The 16,143-nt window shown below is 41.3% G+C and overlaps 1 protein-coding gene across 2 annotated transcripts in view; it reads left to right on the forward strand.

Moving 5' to 3' along the window:
* The window catches only part of PAG1 (phosphoprotein membrane anchor with glycosphingolipid microdomains 1), a 101,791-nt gene that overhangs the window by 23,801 nt on the left and 61,847 nt on the right, over positions 1 to 16,143 (forward strand). For both annotated transcript variants that reach the window (XM_057370099.1, XM_057370098.1), the window contains one exon: positions 248 to 307. The gene's annotated coding sequence lies outside the window, so the exon portion shown is untranslated. The remainder of the gene's footprint in view (positions 1 to 247; positions 308 to 16,143) is intronic.

Genomic DNA, 16,143 nt, shown 5'->3' on the forward strand with positions numbered 1-16,143 from the left:
TGGATCTTTAAAAGYCAGAAAATAATTAACAGACAAAAATAATAAAAAAGAATTTAAAGATTGTATTAGTTACTCTTGGGTATCTTAAATATAGGAAGRAAACATTTTCCTAAGGTACTTTTCTCTGGATATGATATTAAATTTGATGAACCATAGAATATAATTTATATTGTCATATTCTTAGAGTGTGGCATAATTGAATTTTGTCTTGTGAATTTATAAWTTTTTTTTGTTTGTTTCTGCCTAGGAGGAAGCATTTGTCAATACTGTATCTCACTTGAACATCAAGCCCTACACAGACTGCAAGGTAAGTGTGCTTTCTGTTTCCTGAGATGGTCAGCTTGGCTTTAACTCAGTTTTCTGAAGACCCCCATAATTTATTAAGATGCCAGTGCTAAGCAATTAAACTGGGTAGCAGCAATGTCAGAAAGCAGCTTTTAGAGAAACCGTTGCTTGCAGCTTCATGATCCATGGTGAGCTGTGTGAGATTGCCAGTGTGTGTATATAAAATAAAGATGTGATAAATTTTGAAAACACACTTCTTGTTTTGTGTCTTAAGCAGCAGTACCASTGCCAGCAGAAAGGTAAAATCTGCTGAATATGGGTTTGAATGTGGTCATTCAGAAAGTTGTTGCTTACCCCTCAGCATTCCAGTCTTGTAGCTCATTTTTTTCCTGGAGCTGTGTGAGGGGCAYCACGTGTCCTGCAGTGCTGACACAGGATTTCCTGCCCCAGGAAGGTAGCTTTGGTCAGKGTTAATGTTCTGGTCAAGCAAAGTGATGACCAACTCATGGGAAATCACTGCCTTAGCTCGCTTTGCCAGGCTGGTAAAAGCTGTTTCTGCTGTTGCAGTTGTGGTAGATGCTGCTGATCTGTACATCAATTTTCTTGTCTCAAAACCTGTTTGAAAGCACAGCTAATGAGGTCACCATGGGTGTGGACAGYGACTGAACAAAGCACACTGCTGAGGGTTCATATTTCATGTTCAAGGTAGAAAGCTCTCCCACCGTGCTGGGTGCAGAAGAGAGTGTTGAGTTTAGGAGGTTGGTGTGGGCATGCAGTCTGCAGRGCAGCGCTGGTACCTCTGCGTGGAGACCAACAACACAGCCTTGAAGGCAGGCTGGGGGTGCTTACCTTCATTTACTGGAGTTCTCATGAGATTGGAGCAACACCAAATTTCTATTGGGTTGCCACTTAACATCACCCAACACCTGGCAGAGGGTAGATTTCAAACACTGAAGGTAATTTTAATTCCAAGTGTCCCAGCCCTCGTGGGTGGCTGTAACTAATAAGTGATGATGTGGTACCAGACTGGATTTGACCTGGCTGTGTGTAACACACACGATTTGTGCCTGAGTTGAGAAGTACTGGGAAGATTCAAGTCCCTTTCTAAGCACAGTAGGACCTGGACACTTTACAAGGAATCGGTGCTTTGCTGCTGCAGGTAGCCTTTACTTACTGCATATTGGTAGGATTGCAAACAAAATATTTCAGGGCAGCCCCACACTGCTGACTGACCTGCTGCCATGTTCCTAGTTTTCCCTCAAGGAAAGTTCAGAGAAGGATTGTTCAGACAAGCTTAACTTTTTTAACCCTAGACAGGTTTAACTTTTCCTTTGAAAAATGGAGTGCACTTCTCTGATAACACACTTGGTTACCCCAGCTTGTGTGATCAGGTACCTTCTAAGCTGCAGTGACTGGTTGTATGAGTTTGTGTGAATACTCTGAGTCCTTCTTTGTCTCATTTTGTTACCTCTATGTGGGACAGAGATGTTTCTGTCCCAGATTTTGAGCTCATGRGAAAGGCATAAATAAACACAACATACATAGGGTTCACAGAACCATTTCATTTTGGGAATAGTTATCTTTAAAAGGAATATAGAAATCCATGACTTTGTACAGAYACCTTAGAGATAAAATTAATGTAAAATCAATTTATTGCCACTCATACTTCTGGTGTCTTAYCTTGTGGAAGCTAGAGGTCTGTGATAGTTGCCTTTAAATCTGTCAAAGATGAAGCATTTTACTTCTGAATTCTCATTTTCTGTGAAAAGTACTCAGATCAGGAAATGAAACACCTCTGAAAGCTCAGGGTTTTCTCTCTCCTCTTTTGAGTAGCTCATCATTTTGGAAATTCTGTTTGCAATAAAAATGTGTTGATGACTCTGAAGGGTGTCTGATGCACCTTCACAATCTGAACTCCTGCACAGGAAATCAGAACTTGTGAACAGATATTATCATGCCATGTAATCCTCCATCAGCATTAGACAGCAACACAGGGCCATCTGAGGGCAACTGTAGGTCCAGAGCTTTATCATTTCAGCTAAAAGGTGTAAACCTTAGAGCTGGGAAAAAAAAAAAAAGTTCTATTTGGATTCTAGGGCCTTTCAGAAATCTGGATGTTCTGATTTATAGTACAGCCCAGAAGCAGCTGTTTGGCTATGARCAAGGCTGGAAGATGAGGACAGGATCCTTTTTCAGCCAGCTGTGTTGGTGGTGACAGTATCAATCTTTAGCCTGGCAGATTTTGGACGGTGTAAAAAAACAAATGACCACTCCATGGGTCACTGGGTGGGTATGGTTTAGAGAACCTTCAGATGGAGGTAGGGAAGGCAAGTGTGGYAGGTGATAAAGGAGGTTGCTGAGCTGAGAGCTTCGTTCAGCCAGTCAGGGACCACATCCCCAGGCACTGCACGCACAGATGGGCCTGGTGTTTCACTGAGGGGCTCCTCCATGAGGTTCCTGTGACTTTCAAAGGCAACACTGAGAGATTACAGCCAGTGGTAGTTTTAGGAAGCATAATCATTCATTTCAATAGCATCAAAAGGATAGAAAAGAGTGGTCATGAGTCAAGTGTCCAAGGTCAAGTGCTCCTGTCTCCTGGGGGCTGGCAGAAATACATGTTGTGCAGTCATTTTCTGAGAAACAGAGGAGTGGCTTCTAACACAGATTCCCTGTGGTAGGTGGGTGAGGGCCATGTGAGGGGTGAAGAGAAGGGTAAGGGTCTCTTGGTTTCTACAGSAGGACAGCAGAGGTGTTTGCAGGCCATCCCCTGTAACTTACAGCTCATGAAGAATATGCAGGAGTGGTTTGTGTCACGTGTGATGGCCACAGAAGGGCATCACACGGGTCTGCACGTGTTCCCAGTGTCTCTGCTCAGGGTTGTCTGGCCTGGTGATGGTGTGGCAGAGGCACAAGGCCAGTGGCTAAAGGAAAATTAGCCAGGTGCCAGCTGGAGAGGGCTTGGTGGTGTTGGAGTGCTCATSAAGGAGAGAGTGCTGCCAGGGACCTGGCCATGCCCCTCACCAGACAGGCAGCAAGAAGGGCTGAAGGGGCACTTTGGTGCACAGGATACATGACTCAGCTTATAGTTTACAGCTTGCCTCTGTTGAGACTGAAAGCAGAACAATAATTTCCCTTTCTGTCTGTTTTAAACACAGCACCAGAGGATTTGGGATGTGTAGTTATTCAGAATAAACAGAAATCCATACAAGCTTCAGCCCATAGCTTGTGTGGGTTTTGAGGGGTGGGTGTGTGGGGGGGTTTAGTTTGTTAATGGGCTTTTTTTAGGTTGAGTTTGTGGGGGATGTTTTGTTTGCTCCTTTTTGTTGTTGCTGTTATGAGAGGTCCCCTGTTCTTGTGTTTATCATTTCACTTTCTTTGGGTTGGCTAAAGCATTTCCTATCAGTGTAATGGGCTCCACCACACTGGTTGGAGTGAGCCTTAAGATATCTCGTACCTCTGCCACCATCAGAGCAGTTTCTGCAGGTTTCTTTCCCCRAGATGTCAGGTTTTCCCTGTGCTTTCGTTAGGTTGCCCTTCCAGATGGCTGCCTCTCCTGCAGGAGCAAGCACCCCTAGGCAAGGGCGCTCAGCTGCAGCTCCTCAGTCTGAAAGGATCATAAATACGTGAAGTTTGTGCTTTTCATTACACTGGACAAACAGGAGGAGCTGCCTTGTCAGCAAGCTCCCAAGGGGAGGATCTGCACTAAAAGATCTGCATGACAGCAGGGGGGTGAAAAACCCCCTATGAGAGCAATGTCCCCGAGCTGGATGTTGGTGACTTGTAGGGATCTCAGGGGTCATCCATGGGTCTGACTGCAGCTTGCTACTTTGTCTTTACCTTTTTTTCCTGCGGTTTGCCTGTCTATGCTGCTGAATCTGGGGTGCCTATGGCTTTCATGAGGGTTTGTAGGAGCACTGGCAGCTTGCCCCTTGTCCCAAAATAACCTGTCCATCTTCTCACCATTTTCCACCATGAGGTCTGTTTTCAGACCTGTGGGAAGGTGGGAAGGCAAAGTTTTTGAGGAGGCAAGGATGGGTGAGACTTAGCCCAGTGTGAACCATCAGTGAACTGGGAGKGGGGTGATGTGCTGTCAGCAGGGGCTGAGTGCTGCTGCCTGGCRCAGCCCAAGCTTTCCTGGTGCTGAAGGACACAGAGAAAGAAGGAAGGAGGTGTAGGAGTCACGCTTGTGCAAGTCCAGCTCCAACAAACTGCGGGAGAGCAAGTGAGCAGCACTCCTGCAATGCTGCTGGCTGTGTGGTGCAGGTAACATAACCAGCGCTCACTGGGCATAACAGAAAGGAATTTAAGAACTGCCTCGTGACAAGAGTTAGGGCTGTTTATTGAGACAGGTCCTGTAGAAGTRGAGCAATTCAAATATTCCTGCAGCGGGTCTGCATCTGTGTGGTGGGGGCTGAAGCAGGGATTGAACCAATGTAAAAACAGGCTTATGTTGCAGGAACGACTACAACAATTACAGAGCTGCATGAATGATTAATTTACCCTGCTTTTGTTTCACTTTTAATCCCTAGTCCTCTGGAAAAAAAAAAAAAAGGCGATTTTGGAAGATGTTTTTAAAATAACAAACAAGCCAGTTGCAATAACAGTTTTACTACGCAGATGTGCACCAGTGCTACTCCAAGAGGAACAGAGTAAAAAAATCACTTGCTACCATTTCTCTCTAGCATGAATATTTGAAATTTGTAGACAAATAATCACCACATACTTTGCAAGCARGAGATTTATTCACATTTTAGGAGAATAATATTATTAATCTTCAAATAGGATACACAGTGATGTAGTGGTAGCGCTTTCTTAATAACCCTCTTTTAAGCTCAGTGTAGAAAGAATTTGTTTTGTTATTAAAATTACTCCACATATTTGAGGCAGACTTCAGCTGAACAACTGCCTAATATGTGCTAGACACATATTGATTTTTTTTGTCTTAGCCCAGCATTTCCCCTGGGCATCATATTATTTATTCATAAAGCAGAAATGATGTCTGACAGCCAGTTAGAGGGGTGTAGAGCTGTAGTCCAGAAACAATGTCAAAAGCTTTGCAAGGACCCCAAGAAATCAATGTGCTGATGCCAAAGTGCGGCCTTTTAATTCTGAGCACACATTCTTGCAATCATTCAGTGTGGAACAAGAAATTTAAATAACAAATAGTAACTGTTAAAACTCCAGGCCTAAATTTTCATTCATCTTTTTTCCAATTATCCAAGCCAAGGTGGAAGTAGGCGCTGAAGGCAGCTAGCCAAGCCCAGATACCTCTTAGCCATAACACAGGCTTGCTGCTCTAGCTCTGATTTGCACATTTGTATGTAGATTTCTGCTAAAAGTAAGATATTTCTATCAGTAAAGATTTAGAATCCCAACATTGTTCAGAGAGCCAAGTCATTCCTAAAATGTGCATGATTCATCACCACTTACCCTAATTGAGTGTTAGACTGGTGTCTGTACAGCAGAGTAAAATAATAAATAKCTGGTATTTTTAGAATGTGAGTTGAAATATTTTGATAAGTTAGTCGTTGTGATAGACCTGTTTGAAAAAAAAACAAAAATTAGGCCAGACAAGATTTGTTCTGGTTTTGTTCATTTAAAACTAGATCACAGCATAGTATCAAGCAGTATTTGCTGGCAGAAGATATATTTTATTTCCAATAATATTTTTTCTACTGAAAAAAAATCAAACCAACAGGTAATCTTGGGGGAAGTTTTAATCTGACTTTGTACCTCTTTCAACAAGGTAAGTATTGAAATATTATACTTGAAATGAGATGAACATCTAAACATCTGGTCCAATCAGGCCACTGTGGAATTTGTTTCTTGTTCTTTAAAACACAGATGATGCAGTCAAAAAATAGCATGTCATCGTGTAATTAAATATTTCATTTTGATGTATAAGCACAAGGGAGCTGAACTAAATTTGTTCTGGCATTTCTTGCCTTTCTAGGACTTGACTTTGAACCTGAATCTTCTTTGATATATATTGGATTGGGAATTCCAACATTTGCTTTGCATATTTTGAGGGGGGAGGGAAAATGTAAGAAAATAATTCATTTCTACTCTATAGACATGAAAATTACTTTCTCTTGGTTAATAAGAAGGTTCTGGTACTTACAGTGAAACCAAGACACACATTAACCTTGAGAAGCTAAGAAGTTCACATGTATTCCTTAAATTGGTCTGCAGAAAACCTTATAGTTTTTTTCCCCAGGGAAGGTTTTAACCTCTTCAGTCATGAAGGATCACAATAAATGCAATTTTAAATCACTCAGCTGGGACAGCATAATCTCTGTCCATCCAGAACAAGTAAGAGTGCCTGAAATATGCACACATTTGTATTTTTCCCCTGGAAATGGCATGGTTTTGAAAAGAAGGGAAAAGTGGTGACTTCTAGRAAACCAAATGTATGAACTTTCACATGGACTGGCATTGGGATTGGCATTCACATACGATGGCATTGGGAAAGCACTACAGTGTTTTACTGTGCCCGTCTTTCATGGATTTGAAAACCTAATTTCAGCTGACTCAATCTGAAGAACGTGTGGCAAACCCAACATTTTTCTGGGCTATTGTACACAGTGCAGTGGGCACATTTTTAATGCTTGCTATCTGATGAGAACATGAAGTCATAAGAATACTTAAGTTCCCAAAAATTAATACATTTTCATTTACTCTTACCAGCCCTTTGGGTGCAGCCAATAACTTGCAAAAGTGCTGTGTACTTACAAGTAGGTTTTAAATAACAAATTTCTAGCATAGCATTGCAGGTGACAGCGTTATGCAGTGACTTTCAATTGCCACTTCTCCAAACTGTTAAAACTACAGCTGTAATGGTAAATGTAAATGTAAATTACTTTAATCTATTGGCGTTGCTGGCAGCCAGTCAGTTAATGAGGTTTGTTCATCGAAAGCTCTGCTGCATTTCTCTGCCTCTCTCAATTCTTTTCTTAATTTAGTTCTGTCCTTACTGTTGTCAAGAACATAACTCTTGGCTTTTGACAGCAGAAGAGTACCACCCCAGATAAAGCGCTAAAACACGAATACGCTCATTTTCTGCTTCACTGGCCTGGAGTGCTCTCCAGGACACTCAGGCAGAGGATGTGAGCACCAGAGCTGGCCCAAGGTCCAGCTCCACTCAGCAGAGGGAAATGGCTACTCTTAGGACATGGTTCATTTCCCATATTTTGCAGGCTTATTTTATTGTACATTGAGTTGTGTCTGGTAAAAACCTTACACAGTGCTGTAGTCTGAGTGTAAGGGCCCAGCTGTGGGGTGGATTTCAGTTTTGGGCTGACAAACACATTTTTTGTTGTTAAGGTTTGGATGAATACAGTGCAACACAGAGAATTTTCTTAACCGTGTCATATTGTTGTGTTCCTAAAATAGCTTTCTTCTGATGTTTTGCTGGAACCTTTGATGAAAGGTGGTTGATTTGTAAACCACTGTTAAAAAGGTCTTGTATGGGAAGATGATATCTGTTGCCATTTCCTATTTTTTACCTTCTTGCTTTAATAATTTGCCTGATGTGGCAGTAATTCCTAATGCCAACATATCCTTGGTAAAACACCTAGCCTTACCAAACAAACTGGTATTTTCAGTGGCTTAGTCACTTGGATCAAAGGCTGTRTTGCTGTTAATTGCAAATTGTCATCTGCTGAGAGGCAAACGTGTTCTAAGACCAATGTTTGCTACTGAGCTCAAATGGGCCCCTTAGCCACTGCTCTTTTAACTTGGTAAATGGCTGAGCTAAGGAGATGAGAGAAAAAATACTGCCTTAACTATTTTGTAACAGAATTTGATAGCAAGTACGTTTGTGAATCAATTTATGCTAGACAAAATTAGTTATGGAACGCAGAGGTTTGCGACTGTTGTGTACAGATATTTTAGGAGTCATTAGAAGATAATAACTCCTTATAACAATCAATGTAGTTAATGATGTGAGATTTAAAAATGAGCCATGAAGGTTGTAGAATAAGGCGTGCTTCTTCCTCTGACCGTGTCTGTGACTGTGATATGTTTAGGAGCCAGCCCTAGAGCTGTCTGGTGGCCATGAAGCAATGCCACCACCCCTCAGTCCACTGTCAAGTATGGTCCATGTAWAGCTTGTGTAACTTTAACCTTGTTCAAACCTGCTGTTAAAAGAAATTTGTTTCCTTGTGAGCGTTTCTTTAATGTTCATATATTTTTCTCATACGAATGGTAAAAAGAAGCAGTSTGATTTCATATCCAAAGCCCTTCTGGCCCACACAGCCCTCCACTTCATTTGCAATACCAGCTTTGTCACTGACCTGCTGTGTATTCAAAACAGCATCTGCAGCCTTTATTCATTGCTACACTGAAGTTAAGGATGAGCTGTGGGCAGACATCAACACACTTAACCTCATTTTCTCCTTTTAAATCCCTTCTTAAAGTCTCCTCTGTCATAATCCCTGCAAAAGAAAAAAAAAAAAAAGTAGGTTAGTGATGTGTTAGAGCCACTGCCTCTTGTGTTGACTGATGTGGTCTCTTTGTTTCCTTCTCCTTTCTTGTCAACAGTCCATATCCACTTCTTGGACCTTTTTTGAATGTTTAAATGTGGCTTTCCACATGTGAATCTTCTTTTTTTGTTCTTGCTGAGCCAAGCCTCCAGTGTGCTTCTGCCCTGCCTGGGACTGCTAGATGAGGTCCCCAGCACAGAAAGGACRTGGACCYTTTGGAATGAGTCCAGAGGAGGGCCACCAGTTGATTAAGGAGATGAAGCACCTTTCCTAGGAGGAGAATTGGGTTTGTTTAGGCAGGAAAAGCGAAGGCTTTAGGGTGGCTTAAATTGTGATTTTCCAGTACCTTAAGAGAGATTCCAAAAGAGATGGAGAGGGATTTTTTACAAGAGTGTGTAGTGGCAGGACAAAGGGCAATGGYTTCAGACTGGAAGAGTGTAGGTTTATTTTGGATATTAGGAAAAAATTCTTTATTGTGAGGGTGATGAGGCACTGGAACAGGTTGCCCAGAGAAGTTGTGGATGCTTCATCCCTGGAAGTGTCCAAGGCCATGTTGGATGGGGCCCTGAGCARCCTGGTGTAGTGAAAGGTGTCCCTGCCCATGGCAGGGGGATGGAACTCGATCATCTTTAAGGTCCCTTCCAATCCAGGCCTTTCTATSATTCTATGATTCCATGTTACCACAGCATAGTGAGGAGAAAGTAACTGATGGCTCTGTGCTTCATAGCTGTAATAGACTTTTACACCATCATGTGAGGTAAACAAATGTTATCATATGGTACAGGTGAAAAATGATGGCTTATGTCCTTAATAAGGAATGTTCTTAAAATATTTCTGGTAATTATGAAATAGCTGAGCTGAAATACAGATACCTCTTTTTTTAAGAAAAGAAGGGCTTGTGGCATTCCTTAGCATTTCAGATCTCTTGGAGCTTCCGTTTGCAGGTGCATGTTCAGCACATCAGGAGTTGGGGAAATGGGGGTTTGAGTCTGGACAGGACATTTACTCAGTGTTTTCCCAGGCACCTGTAGGAACTCTTTGCCTGAACCTGTTACCAGTTTAATCCTAACATTTTCTCAGGTCTCCTGTGGTGATGACTTTATGCTTTATAGATTAGGGAAGAAAGGGAACACAGTCTTGTGGACTGRAAATACTCAGAAAATCTGTAATATAGGAGCCTTCACCAGCACCTCTGTGCAGCTTTCACGTGAGGCCACGGTGTGTGCCTGGGCTGTGGGGGCAGGCTGAGGCAGGACTGCAGGCATCAGGAGCTGTGTTTTTGGGGCAGCATGGCTTTACACATTCAGGCACGTGTGTGTGGCAGTCGTGGGCTCTGTGTGCTGCCATGGCACTTGGCTGAGGCAGGGGGGCTGCTCTTGGGAGAGCATCAGCCTGGACAGATTCGGGTGGTTTTGCACTGGACTCACAAAAGGTTCCTCCTCAGCTGCAACATTTATGGAGGATTTTACACCAGTGCTATTGAAATAGAAATACACATATATATTTGTTTTTCCCATAAAATACCTTACAGCTGTTACTACTCAGTGGGTTTTTTAAATTTAGTTAAATTTCGGTATTTTTTGTTTTAAATTTCAATAAGGGTTAGTTAATTGAAATAGTACATTTAGTCAGCAAATATTTATTGAGGGATAATARCCTTTCTGTAGATTGTATACTCTGTAGTGTGCTGTTAAAAGCATTTGCTTCCTTTCATTGACATGTAGGGCCTGCACACAATGCATGCCAGTGTAGGGTGGGATAAAGTTTTAGCTACCATTTGGGATAGGAATATTGTAATTGCCATTGAATCTATTTTTCAATATCTCTGTTGGCAAATCTGGGACTTGTACTCCTGTTATGTAGGGCTCCCTCTCTCAAATCCTAAATCTCAATGCATGGCTTCTTTATGTGTGTATGAGCATCATGATTTTAAATATCACTGTCTGTGACACTTCTGAAACAAGTACACCCAGGAGAAATTAAAGGTCCTTTCCAGTGGTGTAAATCCTTCCYGTGATGTCTTTAGATGAGCTGTTCTCTCTCAGTAGAGCAGTTTCTGTTGGAAGCTTGTGCCTGGCATGGGGAATATCTCCCATTTTGCATGGGGAACAAGAGGAATGCATCCGTGACGAGTCCACTCATTTGACGATGGTGGATTTGAGTTTGCTGGCGCATGCTGCCAGAGAAGTGAGTGGGAGAAGTGCATAAGCATTATTTACATGTGTTCTGTATTTATGGAGTGTTTGTCAATATGTGCACGCACACTGCATTTCTAATTGGTGCTTGAACCAGCATAGAAAGGGTTACACTACAGTACCTTGCTGTAAAATGACAAGTTAAGATCTACAAAACTTAGTCATTAAGAATAGATTAGATAARAAATTTCTTGCTTATTGAGAAGTTRTATAATTGGTCTGGAAATGTAAATAATTTAAACCCACAAAATCAGGGGTACTAGGTCAAGCTTTYCCAAACTGAATTAAAATATATTTGAAAGGAAGATCTCTGAGTTGCAGAAGATTTCCTTTATTATTTTTGTTTCTCCTGAGAGTTGCCCTTGGGTTCAGGGTTGAGGAGGAGTTCAGTACCTGTGGGGTTCCAGCTACAGGGCATCTCTTCCCTGCAGACACTGCCAGCAAAGCTGCTGGCACTTTGTGTGGTGCACACCCTGGGCTGCTCTGCCGTGCTCAGTTCAAGCAAACACCGAGTCACAGCAGCGTGGGTCAGCAGGGATTTGACCCCTCAGTTGTGTTCAAAGCTGTGACTAAAGCCTACTGTATTCTCTTGAAGCTATTTTATACATAAGTGCCACTTGGGAATTTAGATTGACTGTTGTTAATCAGTGAAATATCCACATGATATTTACCTAGTTCTTTTAAATAAAGTATTGAGTACTCTGTCTCTGCCTTGACACCACCAGTAAGGGGTGTGGGCTTGGGCTTTCAGCCTTACCTCTGCATGCATTTATGTCTGCATATTAAGAGATTGTGTCTTTTCTGAAGCCATCAAAACCTTTTAGCTTGTTAACTTTATGGCCATCCATTGAAAGAGAGAGCTGCAAACAATCCATTGAATGTAAACTTTCTTCAGAGCTAACAATGGACTTTTTCAGAGCAACTGAAGCTGTAGTCTGCAACGAGCTTTTAAGTAACAGAAAAAGAGAACAGTTAGAATCAGACCTATCAATATGCCATCAGTGTATTTCTATTGAGAGGCCTTGTGAGGCTGCCTTTGCCAATAATTGCCTTAAAGCTTTTAATGTTTTTGTATTGCAAGAAGCTAAGCAACATTTTCAGTGCTTATTCACAGCATATACTCTTGGCAYGTGTTCTTGCAGTCCACATCAGACAGAAATCCCCCTCAAATTAAATGGGCTTTTTGCCCAATACAGTCTCTCATTCTAACTGAATTAGCAGTAACAGACTTAACTATAAATTATTTTTTACTCTGGGCACATTCTCTAATAATTACCCTCTGCTAGTAAATACTTCACTGTATCAGGGAAATACAAAAGCTTTTAATTTTTTTAACTCAGCAATTGTCTTTTTTTCAGGACTAGTTCTAATGGAAGAGGATTTAGGTTTGTTTTTATGGTAAGAAAGATCACTTTTAAAAGCAAACCTGAGGGTATAATTAGGACATTGCCTTATGAAATTACTACCTTATAATATGTGAAATTTGAAGTTCTTCCCCACTGAACACCTGCTTGAAAGCTTGGAGTGGATAGGTATAGAAGGGCAGGGTTTGTGGGGCTTTTTTAATGCTTTTATTTTCCAGGTATGCATTAGCATTGAGAAGAGGGTGATTCATGCTGGAGTACATTTTCAGTAAGGATTGAATTCCACCTGGAATCAGAGTAGTGAAACGTGCTGCATGGCAGCTGGCATAACAATATTTTTAATCAAATAATAGATTCCAGCTGCTGGGGAGTCAACTGAGTTCTGAAGTAGACATGACTTAATGCACATCTTCCTTATTTCTGCAATAAAATACATTACCTTTGCATATGAAATAAATGTAAGTGGAGGAGGGGAAGTGAAGGAAAGCAAGTCTGTAGGTTTATTGGAAAAAAACCTAGCCATTATAACCTCATAARTTGAGTTAAACAAGGGATAATAGGGGGTTCTGAGGTCAGAGTGACAAATTAACTTGAACTCTTCTCACATACCATGAAATGATTTCTGGTTCGCAGGTGAGCTTGTGATTACAAGGGTCATTTTCTAGGCTCTGTCCTTGAATATTGCATTTTGTGCTCTTTAGCTACCTACTATTGTCACTGTCATGAGGAATCATCCTCACATTCCTTGTCAGTCTCTTCTCTCTACTTACCTGGCTAGGTTACAGTGCAGTGGTGTGATTAACCCCAGCAGCTGAGTGAGGGTCTTTTTGGTGTCACTGAACTGAAAATTGTTTAAGACAGACCTTYTTCTCTGCTCTCTCGAGGAGTGTAAAGATATTGATAGAATTCAGATAATGAGGGTCTTATCGATACATACAGCTGAAACTGTAATTGTGCTGCAAAGCCAAATGTAATGGTACTGGAAAGGTCAGTGCATGTTGGAAAATGTCAACAGATACTGCATTTTCAATGATTTYTCTTGTTAGTTTCTATCCCACTATSTAAGCTCAGTGCTTAGCCAGGACAAGCAACTCATTCTTCACTTGATGCTTACTGGGGCTTAGTTCATGCTGTTGAAAGAAATGTCAAATGCTGCAAAATCCCCATGCATTGGCTAAGGCTTTTTCTTCCTGTCTGAAAGCTGTGAGTGATCTGTGCTGGCCAGTTGTCTTTCTGTTATTTCACTCTGGGATGCTCTCCAGAGAACCGAGGTGAAGTTGAGCACCACCCCACAGACTCAGCCGGTCTCAGGGGCAGCAGGTGTCCTGCTGTTCTATCCACAGCGGAGAAGTGTGAACATTTGAGGAGCTGATAACTCCCATCCCATTAGCTGGAGCTGCACAGATTTGATATTTCATGCAGTCCAACCTGAAAGTAAATAAGAGTATGCAAAAGCATTTCTGATATGAGGAGACCCTTTCTAAGATGAGCGATCCCCATTCCCTCAGAGTCCCCCCGAGTCAGTCAGGAGCTGCTGCRTGGTGAAAAGATCAAAGCATTCAGACCTTTTCATGACGTTTGTTGAAAATGTGCTACAAGGTAAGTTTTCCRTTAAAAAAAATAAATAAAGTAAAAAATTCTTTTTCCTTGTGTGGTCCGAATTTCATCTTCACTAAAAGTCCTATGGAAGAAGAATACTAAGAAGTGTTTTTGTGTAGACATCTGCAATTAACATCAATCTATTAATCCAGSCTAGCAAGAGAGTATTGATTGCAGTGTTTTTACACTTCCTTCTGACAAGTTYGAAAAGTGATGAGAGAAAAACAAGGCCCAATTGATCTCATAATTTCAGGAGTCRTCTTGACAATAAAAAATAAATATTCACATAGCTTCTATTTATTGCCTGTATTATTTCCATGATGTTTCTGTAGTTACTGTCTGTTTTTGACAAYATTACAGCATATTTTAGAGACCTTTTGTGTTATATTTTGGTTTTGTCTGTCTCATTCCTCACATAGCTTATTGATGCCATAAAAAACCCCAAAACCATAGAAATATTTCTGACTGTGGAAAATGCACAGAAAAAGGAAAAAGCAATCTGAGACATGGCAAATAGTAMTCAGAATTTGGAGGACATATATAGGTAAGATTTTATATTGGATGTTATGAAAAGTTCATTTTAAATTTCTGTTGTGCATTAGTAGTTTAGGAGATTCACTGGAAGTCTGGTTGTCTGGGGCTGTGACTGGTCAAACCCCACAATTTGTTTTGGTGCAAAGTGAGAGATCTGAAACTTGCAGGGTTGGGTTTTTTTTTCATACAAAAGCAAACTGAACCTTTTGGAAACAGTAATGAAACAATATGGAGAGAAATTCTTGCCAGAGCAGCYAAGTGTATTTTGGCCAGGCACTTTTCTGTACCATCAGGAGCCCAGCCCTGGGTTTCTTGTCTGACACATCCTGGGCAAATGCCATTTAATGCAGACCGTCGGTGGCTTTTGGTCAGGAACGTGCATCTCCTGCTCTCCCTTGCTCTCTCTATTCATCTGGAAATCTTAACCCACATCTGGGAAATACATCCAACATCAGCTTTCTTAGGAAGTGATGTAATAGTTCAAAACATTTCAGTCGCCTTGAGTTTCAAATTGTGTTTAATAAAATTAGAAGCASCTTTTAAACGAAGCCATGTGAGCAGTGGATGTGTTCTCGTTTTCACAAGGACCCTGCGAGTTCACAGGCTTTACGCTTTCTAAGGTGTGTACAGATGCACATCACAGAGCTGAGGTTGTGATGGCTGAGTTAGAGGCACTGGTTTGTCCTCAGCCTTGGTGACTGGAATGGCAGTAGCCTGGTTTTCATTTAGATGTGTTGATTTCCATGTGCCACGTGCAAAGATTTGTGCGACATTTGTTGGTTTTGATGAAGTTGGGTCAGATTATTAGGATTAATTTAAATGAAAACTGGTTAATGAAGGTTAACAGGTTACATATCAGCCATGTAGTTTAAGAAAGCAGCTATTTCAGAAATAATTATTCTATTTATGGAATAAACTAATAATATTTAATGATTTGTTTGATTCTTACAAACAGTCACTTGTGCTTGTAGATGCTAATTGCATGAGCAGAGCTCTGTACTTTGCATGGGCAGAGTTATATTTGTGTTGAAGTGTTTGTTGTATTCGTGCCAAAAAAACAACCAAAAAACCTCATTACGGTCTGATCCTTCAAACGTGCATGTGCTTAACTTGACTGCTCAAGTAATGTTGATTTGGCAGTGTTRATTTCAATACTTTGATCATGAAATAGCTCCTGTAAGGTGCTGGTRGTGGGGAATTAATGCAGCGGTTCTGTTGATCTTTCTAAACAGTCATTAATGGGTACACGGTGCACCCTTCCCTGGAGGCACAAAACCGTGTTTCTGCTGAGCTGATGACTAAAATTAATTTGCTCACTAAAGATACTTACTGTCTTGAGATCTGGTGTGCTGCTGCTGACTTAGCCCAAACTCAAGACTTCACGGTGACTGTTTCTGTGCTTTGCTGGGGACAGATTTCCCTGAGTGTTCAGGATTTTACTCCTGTCTGCTCTAATTCGGCTGCCCCACCTTCTGCTCAGTTCCCTGAGCTAGACCAGGGATAGCACAAAGCCATTTATAAAGGTAAACAAGGGTATTGTTCGAATGTCTTAACAAACAACAGAAGATAATTTGTTTGCCCACTGGAAGAGGAATGTTTACTATTTAGCAAGGAAGGAAGAGTACTATCCCTTCAGGCTTTATGGAACAGAAAAATTAGTGCAGCTCAAAGCTGACTGGAGCC

The sequence above is a fragment of the Malurus melanocephalus genome, unplaced genomic scaffold (genome assembly GCF_030028575.1).
Source record: "Malurus melanocephalus ecotype Western Australia unplaced genomic scaffold, MMel_1.1 scaffold_119, whole genome shotgun sequence".
Classification (NCBI taxonomy): Eukaryota; Metazoa; Chordata; class Aves; order Passeriformes; family Maluridae; genus Malurus; species Malurus melanocephalus.